This window comes from Protopterus annectens, chromosome 16.part0 (genome assembly GCF_019279795.1).
Source record: "Protopterus annectens isolate FY-2018-M chromosome 16.part0, PAN1.0, whole genome shotgun sequence".
Classification (NCBI taxonomy): domain Eukaryota; kingdom Metazoa; phylum Chordata; order Ceratodontiformes; family Protopteridae; genus Protopterus; species Protopterus annectens.
In genome coordinates this window covers 432,787,023-432,808,212 of record NC_056750.1, presented here as the reverse complement: position 1 = coordinate 432,808,212, position 21,190 = coordinate 432,787,023, and the positions used below count along the sequence as shown (strand labels likewise).

Below are 21,190 nucleotides of genomic sequence, written 5' to 3'. Positions count from 1 at the left end.
TAAAATCCACAGACAATCTTTCAAACTGGAACAAACGGTTTATTGGAAAACAAGAATGATGAGCGCTTTCGCGTGGTACCATCCACGCTTCTTCAGATAAATCATGTAAGCTTGTATCAAGATTTTATAGTACCGCTCCAAAGGCGGGAAAGTCTGCTCATTATCCAATTAATCACTTAATTACATTCAATAGCAAAAATCTTAAAAACTCTAAAAACCTAGGATGACTCTAAAACTGACAGTGAACATCCTGACCATTAAAGTGCGCTTAAAGACATCAAGCGCAAAACTGCCAATACAATTACAAACATGCTGCCTGCATTTTATGTATTTTTATATAGAATTTTTAATACACATTAATACAACGATAAAGCTAAAAATAATATCAAAATATGTATAATATGTAATAAGAACATCAAATTTATTAACTAATGAAATTAATTCACCTATTTATTTAAACCTATGTGAAATTATTGTTAAAAGGCGTACCTATTCTATATATATAATCACGTACGAATTAGTGTAACAGTATTTAATTTTAATTCCATCTAATATTAAACTTGAACTGTATATATAGATAAAAACATTGAATCCTGTGAAGCTGTTAAGCCAATCGCTAATAACTAATAACAATGCTGTGATTATATACTCATATTAAGGATGTCTAAAGACATTCATTATGATATTTAAATATAAAAATAGAAATAAAAATAAAAATAAAAATAAAAATATATTTATAAGATGTTAGCATCATCATATAATAATGTTTCATTTCCTCATTTCATTGTAAATGCAGCATCAAATACCTATGTTTATACTATAGCAGTAGATGTTTGACATTAAAACACTGATGCATATTCTATCTATCAAAAAATTTTTAATTAACTTATTACTTTCTAGATATTAATAACGGTTTGATGGGCACATGACTATTAAGACCTGGTTCAACGTGTGCGCCCAAACGAAGAATCCATTCAAGTTCCATTAATGCCAGCTGATTCTCTATATCACCACCTCTTTTATTTGGGACTACTATCTGTAAAACTCTAAAAGAAAAAGAGTGTGTTGGAAATTCTTTAACATGTTTGGCTAACGCATTATTGTCAATAACTTTTTTATGTCATAAAGATGATTGTATATGCGTTCCTGCAACCTTCTTTTTGTTAGTCCCACATAGAAGGCTTCACATCTATTGCAGGTGGCCAAATACACCAAATTCCTTGTATTGCAGCTTGCTCGAAAGCTTGGTTTAAAAACATAATGAATACTAGGATGTGTAAAGTTCTGTATCTTGGTGATGTATCCACACCTATTGCAACTGTAGCATGGGTAGGTGCCTAAAGCCCTAGTTGTATTACTACTTGCCAGAGTATTTGATGAATCTTTCGTAAGGTTTACATCTCCACATAATATTCTTTTTAAATTCCTACAATTTTTAAAAATGAAAGAAGGATTTTGCCCTACAATTCTTTTAGTAAGGGAATCTAAAGTGAGAATATGCCAATTGGCATATATAACTTGCTGGATCTTATTTATATCGCTGGTATATACAACAATATAACTACATGAGTTACCCATGGCTTCTTTGTTCTTACTAAATCTTCTGCCATTGTTCTTAAATTCACTAACTTCATCATTTCTAGAAATGGGTAAAATGTCTCCTAAGGTGTTTAACTTTATATTAGAGACCATGGTGGAACTGTATCCTCTGTCTATAAATAATTTTTCTAACAACTGTGCTTCTTTATTCAAGTCATCTGTATTACTGCAGAGTCTCTTAATTCTAGTGTATTGACTCTTAACTATGGCTTGGAATGTGTGGCGAGGATGCATGCTATCAAAACTTAGCATGGAATTTTTCCACGTGGGTTTCCTATATAGAGTCGAGTCTAGTGTGCCTTCACTTGTAAGCCTGACTGTGACATCTAAGAAATTAATTTCCTGATTAGAAACCTCTCTAGTAAAACGTAAAAATGTGTTGGTAGTATTTAAATAAAGAAAAAAGCGTTCAAATGACTCCATATTGCCTTCCCAGATGATTATAACGTCGTCAACAAAACGTCTATAGAGTTTGACAAACTTAAACTGTTCATGTGTAAAAAGGTAGAGTTTCTCCCACCACAACACCACAAGGTTGGCATAGGTATTTCTTATCAAGAGATTCATCAGTGGTTAGCTTTTTAGTTAACTGATCAAGCATAAACTCTTGGTATTGTATCATGTGAAACTGACAGTTTAAAGCTCTAGCTGAGAGAGTAGCTGAAGTGTAGACCTTTTTGCCCCATCTGTCTAATGACCTTGCTTCCCTTTCAGAAGGAATAGGGTTTTTAGCTATGGTCGCGGCTACTGCCTTGGGACCCTGGGATATAGTTTCGGGGTCTGCAAGAGGGGCCTTGTAAAGGTGGTGATGAGTGTCTGGCACCCTGTAAAATCTGTCTGGTTTGGCAGGGGCTGGAGGTAAAGAATCTGGAGCGGAGCAGACATCATTGAAAGCATCATCCACCACAGAGAGAACAGGAGGTATAGCTAAGGGCCTGTGTTGTGGAAGGTGCAGAAAAGTCCTAAGTCTTTTTCTGGAGTCTGAAAAATCCTGTTGCTGCCATTGGAACTGCTCTCGCATGGCATGTAAGGTTTCCCAAAGGAAAATTCTTCTGGTGGGAAGCAGCTGGAATGGATTCTTCAGCATCAGAGTCTTCAAAATTAGAGAAAGGAGCCTCTGGCTGGTCAGTTATGTCTGATTCATCGGCTGAATCATCAGATGACACTGGCTCAGGGGGCTCTGCCCTAGGTCTCTTCTCTGGTGGCTGAGAGGCCCTGTCTGGGTGAGATTGAGATCCTCTAATTAATGAAATTAAATCTTCTGCCAGAGTAAGCATTTGAGAACTAGAGGAGGGCCTGGTTGAAGGGGGTTTAACAGGCACTGTTTTAGTAGTCTTGGCTGCTTTAGCCCTGGCGAAGGCCTTAATGGACATGGCTGCTGGAGGCCTAGCAGCACCACGTGCTGGGGTAGAGACATCCAAGGGAATGGTGTCTGATAAGTCAGTGGCAACCACCGTAGTGGGTATAATTTCTGAGGCCGATTCAAGAATGGTAGCAGGGGCCTCAGTTGTAGAGATAGATTCAGCTGTACTTTGATCAGTTTTCTCGGTTTCGGCCGAAACCGAGACACTCGCGGTTTGCTTAACCATGGTTTCAGCCGAAACCGCGGACTGCGAGTGTTGGTCTTTATCTTTGCGTTTTTTGGCAGATTGGGTAGTCGGAGGATCCGACGGCATAATGTACGCAAAATCAGAACCGAAAAACTGTTCAGCAAACTCCGACCGACGCCTAAGCGTTCGTCGGTTGAAAGAAGCACAGGCCGAACAGGCTGCTACGTCGTGGGCTGGGCCTAAACAAGGCAGACAGTAAGAGTGGAAATCTTTATGAGGTATTTGTTTCCCACAGGTTAAACAATTATTAACTTTTTCTGACATCGGCTGAGGCAAGAAAGAGTCCCCAACGGGGTACTTAGCTTTAGAAGTCTTCGAAGTAGTATTCGGTAGAAGTAATCTCTGGATCCGACCGACCGGCACTTGCGAACAGCTTCTGCTTCGGGCGCCACGCGGCAAGAAAGACTGAGGAAAATGGCGTCGGCTGATGCCTTTATACCCGAGGACCAACAGAGATGACGTCGGGTGAAGTGCGACATCAGCCGAAGCCGGACCCGGACTTTGGAATCCGGCCGACTGAAGGGCTGCCTGACGACAGGACAACCCAGTTGTTATGACTGCAGATGCATCCATGAAGGACATCTGTCTGTTATAGTACTAACACCTGAAAAAAATATTCTTTAACGTTCTTCAACAAACTACAACCATAAGATGCTCTCCCTGACAACAGCTTATAAAGCATCTTGATAGCAAAGTGAAAGCATGTCTTTAGAACCGGTTGCTGAGACAGCTTGTTTTACCAAATTCCAAGTGGCAACCCAGATCAAAGATACAAATAAAAAAGCAGACTGAATAGTCTATTAATTTTAACAGGCAACTAATAGATTATATATGGCTTAATGGCTGCCTGTTGGGTGCCAGGATCCGCCACATAACGCATGCACTCAGGTCACTGTGTGAATGACCTGAGATGTACCTCCTTGGACTACATGAAAAGGGACATGGATGAGCTGTCCGATCTTGTAGCCCAGGCAGGTATAACCCTAGCCCTGAGTAGCATCCTGCCATCACCCAGAATGATACCATAGTACAAGGACAAAATGATTGACTTCAACAATTGGCTAAGCTTCTGGTGTCATTCTAAGAGGATCCAATATCTGTCTGCCTGGGATGACATGATCGACAAACCACAATGCTTTGCCAGAGATGGCCTGCACCTGTCGCCCCTGGGATTCCGGATACTGGCTAAGGCTCTAGCCACCCCTATAGTGCCTTTTTAGGCAAGGTTCAAATGACAAATTCACCACCCTAACAGGTACAGGCAAGAAGAATCTGAGGGTATTGCTACTCAATGCTAGAAGTCTAAACCTCAAAATGCACTCACTCGAGGCACTCCTTAAAATGGAGAACATCAACATCTGTGCAGTGACAGAGACCTGGTTCAAGGCTCCAGAGAGTACCCCTGCATTACCAGGCTATAATTCATACCACACCTTTCGGCCACCTAACCTGGACCAAAACACTAAAGGCGGAGGCGTGTCCATATTCATTAAGGATATCGACACCTCCAGGCTAGTTGCTCAGCATAATGCATCCGAGATTATCCAAGTGCAACTAACTCTGGGCAAGACCGCAATCCAAATTGTAGCTTGCTACAGATCCCCCACCAAGCCCCAGGATTCCCACTCCTCATTTCTTAATACACTGGCAAATATTAGGGTACAACCTAACACCCTAATAATGGGCAATTTCAACTACCCTACCATTAACTGGGAAAACTACTCATGTACCAACTCTTGTGCTCATCGTTTTCTGGAATTCATAAATTCCAATGCCATGGATCAACTTATCCACACCCCCACCAGGGGCAGCAATATCCTAGACCTGGTTATTACCAACATGGGCAACCAGTGCTCCATACCAGAGGCCAATTCCTCGTTGGTCAGATCCGACCACAAGCTAATCACTCTAGACATCCACATCCCTCCCCTACCCCCCCCCCCCCATTAGGGAAACCACAGTAAAAAATTTCTCCAAAGCCAACTTCACGTTTCTTAAGACAGAAGTGGCAAACTTTATGACACCCATGCTGACGGACAACAGAGGTATGACTGCTGAATCCTACACAAATGCACTTTATAAGCACTTACAAGAGTGCACGGATCGTACAATCCCTAACAGAACCAACATGCTATCCTCCAAAAAAAGGAAGCCAGTCTGGTGGTCCCCTACCATAGACAAACTCTACAACAGAAGAAAGAAACAGTTGCAAAAAATAGTAAAATCCCATGATTGGAGAATCTCCCTGGTCAGCCTCAGTAAGAAGCTGAGATCCCTCATAAAATCCTCCAAAGCTAGTTATGAAAACAAAATCGCCACTGACTCTAAAGACAACCACAAAGCATTCTACAGCTATGCCAAGAATCTCAATGGCAACACTCAGATCTGCTCTGAGTTACAGCACAATGGCACTAAATATACAGAACCAACTGATATTGCCAACATCCTGGCAGATAGGTTCAGCTCTAACTTTACCCCCCTGTCATCCCCTAAAGGGCCCATCTCTATACCAGAAGAATGCAAAGTTCCTGTAATCACGGCTGCACAGGTAAGAAACACACTATCCAAAGCCAAGAACACAGCATCCATGGGACCTGACGACATCTCAGGCTGTGTTCTACATGAACTACAGAATGAACTGGCACCCCACCCAAGTACCATGTTCAATCATAGCCTCACCTCAGGCTATGTGCCCAATGAATGGTGCACAGCGACAGTTATCCCACTCCACAAAGAGGGAGCCACCACAGACCCCGGAAACTACCACCCCATTAGCCTAATGAGCCTGGTCTGCAAGGCTATGGAACGTATCATCATAGAACTTAAAAACAATGACATTGGTAATCTCCAAACTCAGGACCCCACCCAGTTCGGGTTTGTAAAAGGCAGATCATGTCTCCTAAACCTGATAGACTTCTTTGAAGCAGTCACCAAAGCCGTAGATGAGGGTAAGGTGGTTCACACAGCCTATCTAGATTTCGCCAAGGCTTTCGACACCATCCCCCACTCTGGAATTATAGATAAACTCACTAAACTAGGTATAAATCCCTATGTCACAAGATGGGTTGCCAACTGGCTCACTGACAGAACCCACACTGTGAAAGTAGCAGACTCCAAATCCAACTTCAGACCAGTGACAAGTGGAGTATCACAGGGTTCAGTCCTGGGTCCTCTCCCGTTTGATATCTACTTCTCTGAAGTACAGGCCAACACAGAAGGTCTTTGGCTAATGAAGTTCGCAGATGACTGCAAACTAGGAGCCATAATCAAAACTCCAAAAGATGTGGACATCCTACAAAAGGGCCTCGCTGAGACAGATGTCTGGTGTCAAAGCCATGGCCTCAAGCTTAATGCCAAAAAGTGCATTGTCATCCCTTTTGGTAAAAACTCAGTACCCATGAACTACCACATAGGCGGTAGTCTACTTAACACTGAAAGTGTGATAAGAGACCTTGGGACACAGGTGGACAGTAGTCTCTCTTTTGATAATCACATTGCCACAGTAGTCAGGAAATCCTTCTACGTGGCACACCTCATCACAAAAGGTTTTTCATCCAGGAAAAAAGAGGTCATTGTTCCCCTCTACTCGTCACTTATTAGACCCATTATAGAGTACAATGCCCCTTTTGGTATGTACCTCACAAGACATCTACAACTGGAAAAGCCACAGAAATACCTCACAAAGAGGATTACCAGCTTCAAACAGATGCCCTATGCAGACCGTCTCAAAAAACTGCAGCTTTACTCCGTTGCATATCGCCTACTCAGAAGCGATCTCTGCCTAACACAAAAAGCTATGTCAAACCCAGAGCTTTTAGACATGCTCCACTTAAAGAAATCCCAATCCCTATGAGCTACATGGTCTAGGGACCTAAACCTTGTCACCACAATAAACAGAACATGATGAAGGGATAGATTCCTGTCCCAGAGACTTGCCATACTCTGGAACAAACTACCTATCTATATCAAACAAAGCTCCTCGTTAGCGCTCTTCAAGAAAAATCTTGATGATTGGATGGGAGATAGGAAATTCACCCCGGGGATCACTTCTGTGGCTCTGCTCGACAGTGGCACAGGAAAATAATTTTCTTGGGTGGCGAAAGCCAGGGTACCTTTGGCTAGGCTTATATAGGCCCTAGGGCCAATAGCCTAGTACCTACCTATGAACCCATTGTCTCCAAAGGAGCTGGAAGAAATCAGAGAACCAAAAGCATGGGGCTTAATTCCATACCATGGACATTACGACAGAATGAAACACTTTGAAATGATTTACTAGTCATGCTCGTGCATTTACTAATACTTAACACCAAGCAGATCTCTTCTGATTGCCCCAGTTACATCACTGTTAGAAATCAATAATGTGTATCAAGGTGATCTTTACAACTACAAAAGTCACACCCTTCTGTGTCAGTTCTGTTTCCAAGACTAATCAAGTCTGAGTCTGTAACAGGCTTGTGCAGTCTGTGTAAAGGGCCTTTGGCTCAGCAGGACTACAAAGACATCAAGTGTAATAAATAAATAATACATGAAAATCAGTTTTGAATGGCACAAGATATCATTAAAGAAAGAGAGTTCAAGAATTAAGGTAGCAAGTTGGGTCAAACAGCCAAGGAAGTGATTAAACAAACCTTCAATACGCAAACAAGTAATGAAGGTGTAACACCCAACTGATGCTTCTGTATAGGACAAGATCAGGTACTACTCCATAACTGCTTTTCTCATATACCTGGAGGATGAAGATATGAAATCCAAATTTATCTGATGAAGACATCAATAGTTTAGGTAGCAGCATGTGGGTCTATATCACGTTGTCGAACTCTTAAAAGTTCGACCGTCATATAGTCGACACCATATGATCGAACTTTTAAAAGTTTGAATGTTTCAATGGAGATCTCCGTACAGTGCGGAATGGGACGATTTCCCATTTCAGCACTGTAGTGCGATCTCTGAGGTGGTATATTTAAAAAGTGGGGGTGGGGGGTGCAGGGAGGCTTTCCCCTCTGCTTAAACCGTTCAGGTAGGTTTTTTCTTTGATTTAGTTTTTTTTATTACATTTTCGAACTTTTAAAAGTTCAATCATATGGTGTCGACCATATGACGTTCGAACTTTTAAAAGTTCAGTTATGTAATATAGACACACAGCAAGCAGCTAAACCCAAAAACTGGCCAAGGCTTGGCAATTCACTAACCTTAGGACCTTCTGGTGAGCACTAACAATGAGGGAAGGTGTCTGGTTAAAGAAAGAATCTTTCAATACAATGTTAAAAGGGGGTTCCTGGATTTGACAAACAGGTATTGACAAACTAGGAAGGTAGCAGCTGTGGCAATTACTGAAGCAAAAGCTTGGGTGTGGGAGAAGTTTGGTGATGACAAGAAGAATTACTCATATACTGTGGTTTAGTTTCTTTACACTGTGTTTTACTTGTATTCAACTTTTAATTATATATTTAAACCAGGAAAGAGCCCACAACTGTGTCTCTTGTGAGCAACACATTAATTAAAATTTTTCCCCACCCTGTTGCTGTTGTGCTTTTAAACTCAACTGTCTTTTTAGTTTTCTATCCCTTAGGTTAATTTCAACCCATATGTCCTTCCCTCTCCTTTTTCACTAGCTATTGTGAGTAAGCATAAAATTATCTTTTGAGAAATCAGTCTACTTCAAGCTATTTAAATTTATTGGCAATCTCTCTGTATTCTATAAAGCCAGAATACAAAATGTCCAACACCTTCCAATCAATTTTGGTCTTAAAATTAGTGGCTACCCAATTAGATAGCTAACGCTCAAGTTACCCCCCTCTTTCATATCTAACTGCTTACTGCACACTGCAGCTCTTAGGATATTAACCCATTTTCCATCTTACATTTAAAATCTGCAACAGCTACTCTAAGACCACCAATTGTGGGACAGCCCACATTCTGCCTCTCAGTAGTTATCCTGGGATTAGTGCTCCTGTTTTGCTCCTGGTGAGAAAAGGAGCCTAGGGATATTATTTCCTGAAGACTGCTGATCACCATTAAGCCTAATAACTGCTTTACAGGTGCCAGCTAGGAATTTGTGCTTATATTTTGCTTCTGGTGAGAAAAGAGACAGAGTGCATTGATTGCCGCGTGTTTCTGATTGGGCAGTGAAAGTCTGTATTGGAACTTCCTAATCGGTCTGGTAGCTGTTCAAGGCATCTACCAGGAAAAGGCTACAACAAGCCTACAGACCCTTGCATCACCTGGGACAAGACTGCTGATCACCCAAGAACCTGTGGCCTGCTTCTCATCTTGGGATTGGTGCTATTGTTTTGCTTCTGGTGAGAGAAGACATGAAGAAGAACTGTATCCCAGCAGCAGGAAGCTGTGGTGAAACCAGCACTAGCAGTAACCAGGCAGTAGCTATTCAGGCAAATACCTTCTTTTCATCATTCTTGACAAAGCCAATACTTTCTTTTAATTAAGTACTGCTTGATTTGCTGCTGTCTAACAAAACTTTATAACATCTCCATAAATACTTCATCCATAAGTCATCAGAGTCTACTTAACAGTTTCCCCTCAAGTGTTTGGAAGTGCCCTATGTAGATGCAGACACCTTGAGTTGACATTTTTCCTGTAAAAGCACCTTTAAAATTTTACCAGTGCCTAGATGCACACAGGGCAACTAGTTTGCAGTGAGAAGCACTGACCCAGAGTTGCAAACTACATACTCTTGACATTACTTTAGATTTTCACACCAACAATCATATCAATAAAAAAGGACCTGCTGCCATGGATAGGACTTTTCCCACTATCTCCGTTACCAGCTTGGTGGGTATGGGCATCCTGACGCAATGCAGAAATTGCCTCATGTTTACTGACAAGTTAATTCTTAAACAAAATGTATGTGAGAGATATATTTACACAATGTCACTGGAGGCAAAGTTCTCACATAAAAGCACTTCTAATGTCAATCGGTTGTCAGTAGCGCACACATTGCACCCATCACACACAGTTCAAAGCAGACAAATAGAACCACATATGCTGATACATTTAAATGTAACCTGGTACATGCCATTCATTCCCAAAGATCTCCTAGATGAAGTACACATAACAAATACCCTCAGCAGCCCCGAATGCACTTTTTCAAAACAACATCATCATCATCAACATATACAGCCACATCTTATGGAGCTTCTACTTCTAAGCCCATAAGGCAAGCCACCACACAATCCAACATTCTGGTCATTGGAGACTCCATTGTGAGATACACTGATGTCCTTCTTACCATGCACAGTAAAGAAAAAGTCACAGTCAGTTGCTTATCAGGATCCAAAATCCACCACGTTACACATGCACTCAGGTCACTGGACCGCAAGTGCCAGTATGACTCAGTAATAGCCCACGAGGTGTAAGTGACCTGAGACATACGCCCCTAAACTACATGAAGACAGACATCATGGAGTTCTCAGAAAATGTGTCCAAGGATGGAATGAGCCTAGTATTAAGCAGCATTTTACCTTCTCCAAAAGATGATAACACAATACGAACAGAAGATGACTGACTTTAAAATTTGGCTTAGTTTCTGGTGTCAGTCTAAGGGGGTGCAATATATTTGTCAGCATGGAGGGAGATGGTCAACAGGCCACACTGCTTTTCCAGGGATGGTCTATATCTCTCCCCTCTAGGCTTCTGAATATTATCTAAAATACTGTCCCACCCACAGTGCCCTTTTTAGACAATGCCAAACTAAAAGTACTTCCAACATAACAAATCAAAGCCAAGAAAATCTAGAGGTATTACTGCTCAATGTTAGGAATCTACACAAAAAACTCACCTCCTTACAAGCTCTCCTCACTGTAGAGAATGCTGACATCTGTGCTATCACTGAGGCATGGTTTAAAACTAGAGAGAGCACACCAACAGTGCAAAGTTATAATGCCTTCTACACATTTATACCAGCTACTAGACAGACAGATACTAAAGGTGGAGGGATCTCTAATTACATCAAAAATAAATATACCTCAATGCTGGTCAAACAGGCCAATTTGCATGAGCTTCTCCACATTCAAATCATCACAAGCAAAATCCCATACCATTTCTTTGTAAGCTATAGGTCCCTCTCTATGACCCAGGAAATGCATAAAAAGAAGTTATGTATTTACCATAACATTCCATGTGAGTTGTTCATCTCGCCTTCATTCTTACACATAGGTCCGGAGCAGATCCAACGGCTCCAAGTCGGCCACTTTCACAAGCTCAAGGTTTTAGAGTGGCTCGAGGCCAAGTCCCTATCCCATGATGCTCTCTGTCTCACCTCAGATCTAGTTTGCTGATCCCAGCATGTAAAACATAATAACACATAACAGGCACTCCAGCCAGAGTAAGAAGTCGTATGCAAGACCCACCAGACCGCAAGTCTTACTCCTTCTTCGAGAAGCCTGGAAGGGGGAAGGTGGGTGGGAATGTAAGAATGAAGGCGAGATGAACAACTCACATGGAACATTATGGTAAGTACATAAGTTCTTTATGTGAAGTTGTTCAATCTCGCCATTCATTCTTACACATGGGTAGCATCCCAAGCACCCTAATCCTGGGTGGCTCAGGGGAGTATATTCCTGAGGACAGTGAAACCAAAGGAAGCCCTGTCCCTGGAGGCGACCCTATCTACTTTGTAATGCATGATGATGGTATGCAGCTTAGACCAAGTGGCAGCTGCATATATAGTGTCCAACGGCAGCCTAGCCACATAAGCCGAGGAAGTAGAAACAGCCCTAGTGGAATGCGCTTTCACGCTATGTTCTAATGGATGATTCACTGAAGACTATGTGAATTTTATGCAGTCAGTTAGCCATTTGGAAAGAGTAACTTTGGATACTGGTAGCCCTTTCTTTGTGTCATCATGAGAAACAGAGTTATTCTGATTTTCTGAATTCTTTTGCTCTGTCCAAATAGAATCTTAATTGCCTGTGAATATCAAGCTTATGCAACATATATTCCCACTTGTTAGAATGGTTACTGAAGAAAGTTCGGAGTTCAATAGTTTGATTCAGGTTAGCCTCCGAACACACCTTTGGAAGGAAGGAAGGATTAGTCCTCAGTGATACTCTGTCGAGATGAAACACCAAATATGGGGGTTTGATAGATAGGGCCTGAAGTTTGGACACTCTATGTGCTGAGGTAATAATAAGATAGTTTTCCAAGAGAGAAGTTTCAAATGGCTGGATGATGCAGGCTCAAAGGGGGGAAGAATAATCCGTGACAACACAAAATTCAGATTCCAGGGAATAAAGGGTTGTCTAACAGGCGATATAAGATGTATGGTACCCTTTAAGAAGGCCCTACAGAGTCTGAGACATTAGATTAGAACCTTCAGATCCGAGGTGAAAATTCGAAATTGCAGCCAATTGAACTCTTACAGTGGCAGCTGCAGCACCTTCCTTAAAAAGCTTAGTCAGGAATTCCAAAATGCTAGTAATTGGGGTGACGTAAGGGTCAATATTACTTTGGGAAGCCCAAATGATAAATCGCTTCCATTTACTGGCATACAACTTTCTGGTGGAAGCTTTATGAGAGGATACAAGAATATGCTGTACCTCTGAGGAGAAATCATGTAACCTGGCTAAGGTGGGAATTGGAGTAGCCAAGCTGTCAATCTGAGGGAATGAAGATAAGGATGAAGGGCTCCTGACGAATGCATCAGTAGATCTGGAACTGAGTCCAGAATCCAAGGCACCTCCAGTCGGTAGAGTCGAAGGAAGGGGAACCAAATATGTCGAGGCTAAAACGGGGCTATTAAAATTACTATCCTCCCCTGGGCTTTGGCTTTCTGCATGAATTTTGGAATCAGGGGAATAGGTGGAAAGGCATATAGAAGTCCTGGGGGCCAATTGTGTACGAGCGAGTCCCTTGGGCTGTCCCCTGGTGGGGGATTCAGGGCAAAGTAGCTTCTACATCTGACATTCATAGGGGATGCAAACAGGTCGCAGCAAGGCTGGCCTCATCTGTGGAAAATGTTCTCCGCAACCTCGTTTTTGAGGGACCACTTGTGCGGCATCAGAATGGCTCTGCTCAGTTTGTCTGCAATCACGTTGGATTTCCCCGGGATGTGCATTGCTGTCAGAAAGCGCCCGGTGGACACAGCCCACTGCCAAACTCTCAGAGCCTCTCGACATAAGGGGTAAGACCTGGTTCCCCCTTGCTTGTTGATGTACCAGACCACTGACATGTTGTAGGTCTGGATCGCAATTGTCTCCAGAGGTAGAGAGTGATGGAAATACTGCAACGCTAAAAGTACCGCTCTCAACATCAGGACATTTATGTGCAACTGTGACTCTGTCTCTGACCAGGTGCTTGGGGTGTTCTTACCTGAACCCCCCCCCCCATCAGAGAAGCGGTCCGTGGTCACCGTGGCTGATGGCGGGGAAAGAACAAAAGGGTGACCTACTGTTACATGATGGCTGGTCAACCACCAATGAAGATCCTTTCTGCATGAATCTGTAATCATTATCAAGAATGACAGCATAAGTTGTTGGTAAGACCACTGGGTGAAGAGTAACCATTGAAGTATTCTCATGTGCATAAGCCCCAGAGAAACTGCTATGAGCGTTGCAGCCACAGTACCTAGTAGTTTCAACACTTGAGAGGGTGGTACTTTTTTGCTCGTCAGAATGTATGATACCTGTTGCCGAAGAGTGACTATTCTGTCCAGGGCAATTTTACCATGGTGGTGGTGGTGTCTATGTCTGCTCCAATAAAGGAGATACGCAGTGATGGTGACAATGCAGACTTGTCGAAATTTATAGTTATTCCTAAATGAGAGCACAGACTGAGAATGTGATCCCTGGATTGAATTAGTTGATGCCTGGAGGTGGCGGTGAGGAGCCAGTCGTCTAGATACGGAAACACACGGAATCTTAGATGCCTCAGGTGAGCCGTAACCACTGCCATGCATTTGGTAAACACTCTGGGGGCTGTTGTGAGACCAAAGGGCAGTGCTCGGAACTGGTAGTGACTGGCTCCCAGCTGGAAACGCAAGTGATTTCCAGATGGTCTGGCCATTTTGATATGATAGTATGCATCCTTGAGATCTATAGAACACATCCAATTGCCCGTTCCTAGGAACGGAAGAACTGATTGAAGTGTGACCATCCGGAACTTTTCCTTCTTTATGAAATTGTTGAGTCTGCTGAGGTCCAAAATGGGCCTCCAGTTCCCTGTTTCCTTTGGAACTAAAAAGATTCTGCAGTAGGTTCCGGATCCTATTTTGTCTGCTGGGACTGGCTGGATAACTCTCTTTTCCTGCAGCCTTTGGATTTCTATGGCTGCTTGAACCCTGAGACTGGGTGGAACGTCTGGGATTTTCTTTGGAACAGGTAGGGGTTCTGAGAAAAGGATGATGTAAACTCTGGTAACAATGCTTTCTACCCAAGAATCTTTTGTAATTTCTAGCCAGGCATCTGGATACAAAGACAAGCGACCCCCGACTGCCTCCAGAATAGGACAGTCAGGCCTCCTTTCAGGAGCGCTGGTAGGGCTTGCCAAAGAACTAATCCCTGTCGCTCTTGTGTTGTGGAACCCCTCTGCCACCTGGGTGGTGCCTTCCATTATTACCCCCTCATCTGCCCATGGAGGGGGGTTTACTATGTGTGTTCTGAAAAGCTCCTTGGGACTTCCGTAACCACATCTTTCCACCCTTTTGCCTTTGGGGTACGGTCTAGTAGGGAGTGGAAAAATGGACTCCTACAGTAGATAACAGTCTTTCCATCTTGTTCACACCTAGAGAGGGTCTCCTTGACTTTAGGCCTGAAAAAGGATGAGGAGCCATCAAATGAGGTATTAACGAAAGACGACTTGAAGGCTTCCGCAAAGGAGCATAAGCGCATCCAGGAATGTCTCCTAAGAGCTACTGCTGAACCCGCAGCCCGACTTTTACCATCGGCTGCATAAGAAATGAGCCGCATGGATGAATTAACTATGGAATTAAGGGTATTGAGCTGGGCCATCACCTTATCTGAGACACCTTCAGCTTACTACCATGCAGAGTATCTCCAAGCTCTTTTAGCAGATCTCTTTGAAGGCAGGTAAAATGTGTCATATAGTTGAGCGATTGCATAGCAAAAGTCGCTGAACTAAAGATGTGTTTTCCATACCTATCCATTATCATGGAATCTCTATTAGGAGGATGGAAAGTAGAAGTTTCAAACATCTCTTTCTTGGTGGCCGCAGCCACCACCATGGCATCAAACGGCACTCCCTTGGTAAGGAACATTTTGTCTTGGAGTGAAGTAATACATTTGGTGGGCCTCCGAGGGACAGGTTCCACAGTATCAGGAGACTCCCACGCCCTTTAAGCAACCAACTCCATGAGTTTATCGAAGGGTGGAGTCACCCAGGAGGTGGAGGGCTGAGACCCAAAGGCCTTCAGGAGCACCGACTCATCATCAGTAGGGCTAACGGACTGCCAGTCACCCCTCTGCTTCAGGACTTCAAGGATATCAGCAAAGGAGACATCCTCGGAGGGGGACCGTGGGGACCCTTCTGGCTACTCTAAATCGGTGTCTGATGTAATAGACTCCTGTGGGGAGTCCAAACGCCTCCTCTTGCAAAGCTTCTTCCTGGGAACCTCATCAGTGGGGGCTTCCGGTGAGGTCTCAGTAGAACAGGGGTCACCCAATGGGGCTACCTGAGGCTCTGGGTCTCGACACTTTACAGGGACCTGTGATGTAGAGGTAGAAAGTGACACTTTAGGGGAGGAGATGGAAGGCCCTGATGATGTAGGAGTGTTGGAAGACATAACCATCATCATAGCATCGAAGGCTCCACTGCTACGAAGCGAGGAAGCAGCCGGTTCCGAAGAAGATGGCAACCTCCCCGGAGCCGACACAGTGGGCTTCGACCCAGAGGAAGGAGCCGAGCTCATCCACGCCGAAGCTCTGAGTGGAAGGGTCGGAACCGACCCATCAGTTTGACCCCCCCCCCCCCCCCGGAGCCGACCAGAGAGTGTCGGCTCCCAGACTCCTCGAACGGCACCGAAGTAGTCTGAGTTGACAGAGCCGATGTCACGGGAACAGGCCTCAGCTCTGAAAGTTCCACAATCATCAGTTCCACCTCCTCTGGCTCTAAAGACCTGGGTTGGCTCGGAGGAGGAGTAGACATAGCAGGTAAAATAGTCCTTGGCTACGAAACCGGTTGAGTCAAAACCAATAATAATTTGGCCAGTGCCAGAGTCTCGATAACCTTCTGCACCACACGGTCCACATCCACATCGGAGAGGGTTCTCGAAGAACGAGTAGAAGGTATCGAGGAAGCCACTGATTGCAAGATGGACGACCTCAAGGTTTCGGAAACCGGCTCCAATACCGGGGACCAGCTCCGAAACACCAGCTCGGTGCTCGGCTCCGAAGACTGCGGAACCGGCAACAGCACCTTCTCAGTAAGGCTTGGAGCTGACGACTTCGGTTCCGACGAAGCTTTAGATGATTTTGAGCCCTTCGATGACTTGGAAGTCTGGTCAGCCTTGTCCAACGATTCCTGGCAATCTGGTTTCAGCAAGCCTCTGTCTGACAGTTTTCTCCTACACTCCAGTAACACCCTGCTGCTAAAGGAGTGGCAGATGGAGCAATCCTCCTAAAGATGGACTGCTCCCAAACAGTACACACAACTGACATGCAGATCAGTTAATAGAGATTTTCTGCTCACACTTAGGGCATTTCTGAAATCCAGATTTCTGTTTTTCCTTTTGATCAGCCATATCAAAAACAAAATAGGTATAAATCTCTAAGCAAACATCTAATGACAAACCAGTCAAGAAAAAATAGACTAATCTACTATAGACAAGCTAATAATACACACACACACACACACACACACACACACACACACACACACACACACACAGCAAAAACACTAAAGCTGTGAATCTACAATGCTAACTTATTTAAACTTTAAGGATATAAGTATTTAAAAGTTTCTAACTTATTTAAACTTAGCTAAACGTTTCTACAGTAACGGGAAAGGGAAGAACAAAAACGCGGCCAAAAAGGCCTAAGAGCAGCCGCTCTATAAAGACGAAGAAATTCACCAAAAACAGTAAAGTCAAAGCCTAAAGAACACACTAAGGCTAACTAGCCAAAATACACTATTTATATAAGAAGATATTGGGATAACTATCCAAAATTTTGATTTAAAGAAGAAATACTGGCCCGAGCTCTTTCACGACCGCTGATCTGTTGCAGTGGCAAACTAGATCTGAGGTGAGACAGAGAGCATCATGGGATAGGGACTTGGCCTCGAGCTACTCTGAAGCCTTGAGCTTGTGAAAGCGGCCGACTCGGAGCCGATCTGTGTAAGAATGAACAGCAAGATTGAACAACTTCACATCATATATTTAAACTTATTGGAAACACTCACCATCCAACCAATACTGTATTCACAAGCGACTTTAATTACCCCACTATTAACCGGGAATTATATACAACACCAAACATACAGGCACAGAGATTCATGGACTTTATAAACACAAACTCCCAGGACCAGATTGTCAATACATCAACCAGGGGTGCAAACTTACTGGATCTGGTCCTCATTAATATGGGGGGAGTGCTACACACACCCTAGTGTAATGTCTTCTCTGGTAAAGTCAGACCACAAAATGGTCTTGTTTGAAGTGAAAGTAAAACCTGGAATCTCAGCTAACACTGGAATATTCAGGAACTACTTACTTTAAGATTAACTTCCTACTATTAAGTGATAATCTGACAAAATTTTAAGCCCCCATAAACCCTGAGAATGCTGCTGCCTACGTGGAACTGTTCACAGAAATGCTACATATGCATGTTAAAAGCTGCATAGAGGCAGCTGTACCCACCAAGAAAAAGTACAGAACTAACTTAAAAACAAGCCATCCTGGTGGAATCACAACATCAATAGACTGTACAACAGAAGGAAGAAAAGTAATGGGAAAAATTAGGACATGTAGCACCCAGCTGGACAAAAAAAAAAAAAAAAAAAAAAAGAACTCTCATTAAACTACGCAACTCAGATAACAAATGAAGTCTACCAAAGCCAAATTTGAGGTAAATTTGGTCTCCAAGTCCAAGGACAACTACAAGACATTCTTTAGCTATGTTCGCAACCTCAAGGCAATACACAATTGTGTGCAGAGCTCACTGTCAACTATACTGAGCCAGAAGATATAGCAAACCTACGGCTAACAAATTCAGCTCCAACATTTACCCCCCTCCCAACCTTCCCTCAGGAAATATCACCAAATATAACTGTACTTACTATCACAATGGAACAGGTCTCCAATGCTCTCTCTCTCTAAAGCCAGAAACACTACATCAATGGGCCTAGACAATATCACAGGATGGCTTCCAAACAGCATGAAACAAGACCTATCAAGCCCTCTGGAACTATTATTTTTCTGTGGCCTCCAAACAAGCTTCATGCCTCATGAATGGAGAACAGCCAGTAATCCTGCTCCTCAACTAATCATAATAACAATTAAGATTCCCATCTTCTCAATTATTCTTCTATAACCTTTTATCCCTCTCCCCCTTTCTCTCTTCTCTATTACATCATTCTTTTACCTCTTTTCAGCCCCGTCTCTAACCTATCTCCCAGCTGCTTTCCTCCCTTTACCCTTTTCCCTACCTTCTTCCACAGAACCTCTCTGTTAAAAGTCATACTCTAACTGTATCCTGCTCCTCTTCAATATATCTCTCCCAATGCATTGCTCACAGGCCTTATTAAAAACCCATCATACTTACCTCTTTCACAACCCATAACTTCTCTAATATTCACTTCTAATCAAAATAACATTCCCTTCTCTGTCCTACCACAATCGGTTCTCATACTTCTTTATATCACAATCTAACCATGACACAATATGTCTATAAAGGATTATGGGCTATTACACCACAAGTGAACATTACCACCAAAAGAAAAATACATTTTATTCAACTGCTACATATTGTTGAAAAATGTTACCAATCTTTACTATCTAAATTGTATAAAATGTACATTTCTGTATGTATGCATGTATGTTTGTAAATTCAAATTGTACAATGATTTGTCTGTTTAAACATATGTTTGTAAATTTTATTTCATTTGCAGTGTTGGAGTTTTTCTCCACAGGCCTCCGCTGAAAATGGGTTCCTAACCTAGTCAGACTTTCCCAGTCGCCAAATGTCAATCAATCAATAAATAAAAATCCCTCTGCACAAAGGTGGGCCATCTACAGACCCTGGAAACTACAGACCCATAAGTCTTACTAGTGTCATGAGCAAAGCCATGGAAAGAATGATCAATAAAGACAACAGAAACCTCCAAATACTGGACTTAACCCAATCTGGTTTCATCAAGGGCAAGTCATGCCTACTCAACCTGGTAGATTTATTTGAGAAGGTCACCAAAGGAATGGCTAAGGGCAAAACAGTTCACACTGCCTACTTTGACCTGGCCAGGCATTTGACACAGTACCTCAGTTAGGCATGGTTGACAAATTCAAGAGTTCAGGTATAAATTCTTATGTCACCTGGTGAATAGCCTGCTGGCTCATAGACAGGACCCAGGAAGTTAGAATTAGGGAGTCCACCTCTACAAAGAGACCAGACACAAGTCCCACAGGGATTGGTCTTGGGACTGCTCCTTTTTGGCATTAATTCTTTGAAATCAAGGCCAATGTCAATGGCCTCCGGCTTACTTAATTTGCAGATGATTGCAAATGTTCTCCAGGAAGAGCTAACAGACAATTAACTGGTAACAAAGCCATGGAATAAAACTAAATGCCAAAAGATGCATAACAGTATCCTTCAGGAAGTCATTCACCCTTGGTAACTAGCAGTAACTATTGTACTGACAACCCCCCCCCCCAAAAGTTAACCCAGTAGTCAGGGACTTGGGGACATGCATAGACAGTAGTCTAGCCTTTGACTATCTCGTGTAAATCGGGTATGGCATCTAGGTCCAAAGAAGTCATTGTAACACTGCATTCAGCACTAATAGACCTATCATTAAGAACAATGCCCCCTTTGGTATGCATCTAACCAAGCACATCCCATAACAGAAACATCCACAGAGGTTCCTCAATAAATTAATACAGGATGTAAGTAACATGTCTTATGCAGACCGCCTCAAAGCCCTATCCCTGTATTCTGTCTCCTACAGGATGTTGAAGGGAGATCTATGCTTGGCAGACAAGGCACTGTCAGACCCCACCCTGATGACCCTCCTCCTCCACATCCACAAAACAAACAGCACCAAAATTACCAGTTCTAAAAACTCTAACCTTGCCCATGATATAAACAGGACCTACTGGAAAGACAGATATGTATCCCAAGGACTACTATTTACAGTTTTTTATATTAAGGACATTTGTTTTTGGATGTTAAAGTTGTTAAAATTACTGATGGTATGCTTAATACTTTTTTATTTAGAAAGGAATCTCAATATAATTCTTTACTAGCAGCTGATAGCTGCCATCCACCTTATATTGTTAATAACATTCCTAAATCCCAGTTTCTTAGGGTTAAGAGAATTTGCTGTTCTGCGGAAGAATTACAAAAACATAGTGATGAGCTTGCAGTTAGGTTCCAGATTAGGGGGTATAATGCTTCTGTTACAGATTGTTGTTTTGCTCAATCTGCTGATAGGGCCACCTTATTGAGTTATAAGATTCATAAAAAACATGACCATAAAATTCGGTTTATTACTAGTTTTGGTAGTAATACCAGACAGTTTTGCGACCTAATTAATAAGCATCAGGGAACACTTTTGACTGATAATAAGTTAGCAAAAATGTTGCCTACACATTGCATGTTCACCTATAGGAAGGGGAAACTACTGCAATTTTTTTAAATCATTAAAAAAAAAACTGTTCATTTTGATGCTAACAGACAGCGATCTATAGAAGGTGTACCTCTGTCATGGTGAATTCCTTGTGGACATTGTACAGCTTGCAAACATGTTGTAAAAATAAAACAATTTTCAACTGCTAATACATCTGTTGTATATGATAT

At 42.6% G+C, this 21,190-nt stretch overlaps 1 protein-coding gene across 1 annotated transcript in view; it reads right to left on the bottom strand.

Moving 5' to 3' along the window:
• The window catches only part of NEK6 (NIMA related kinase 6), a 3,457,780-nt gene that overhangs the window by 1,771,929 nt on the left and 1,664,661 nt on the right, over positions 1 to 21,190 (bottom strand). The gene's annotated exons all lie outside the window — the stretch shown is intronic.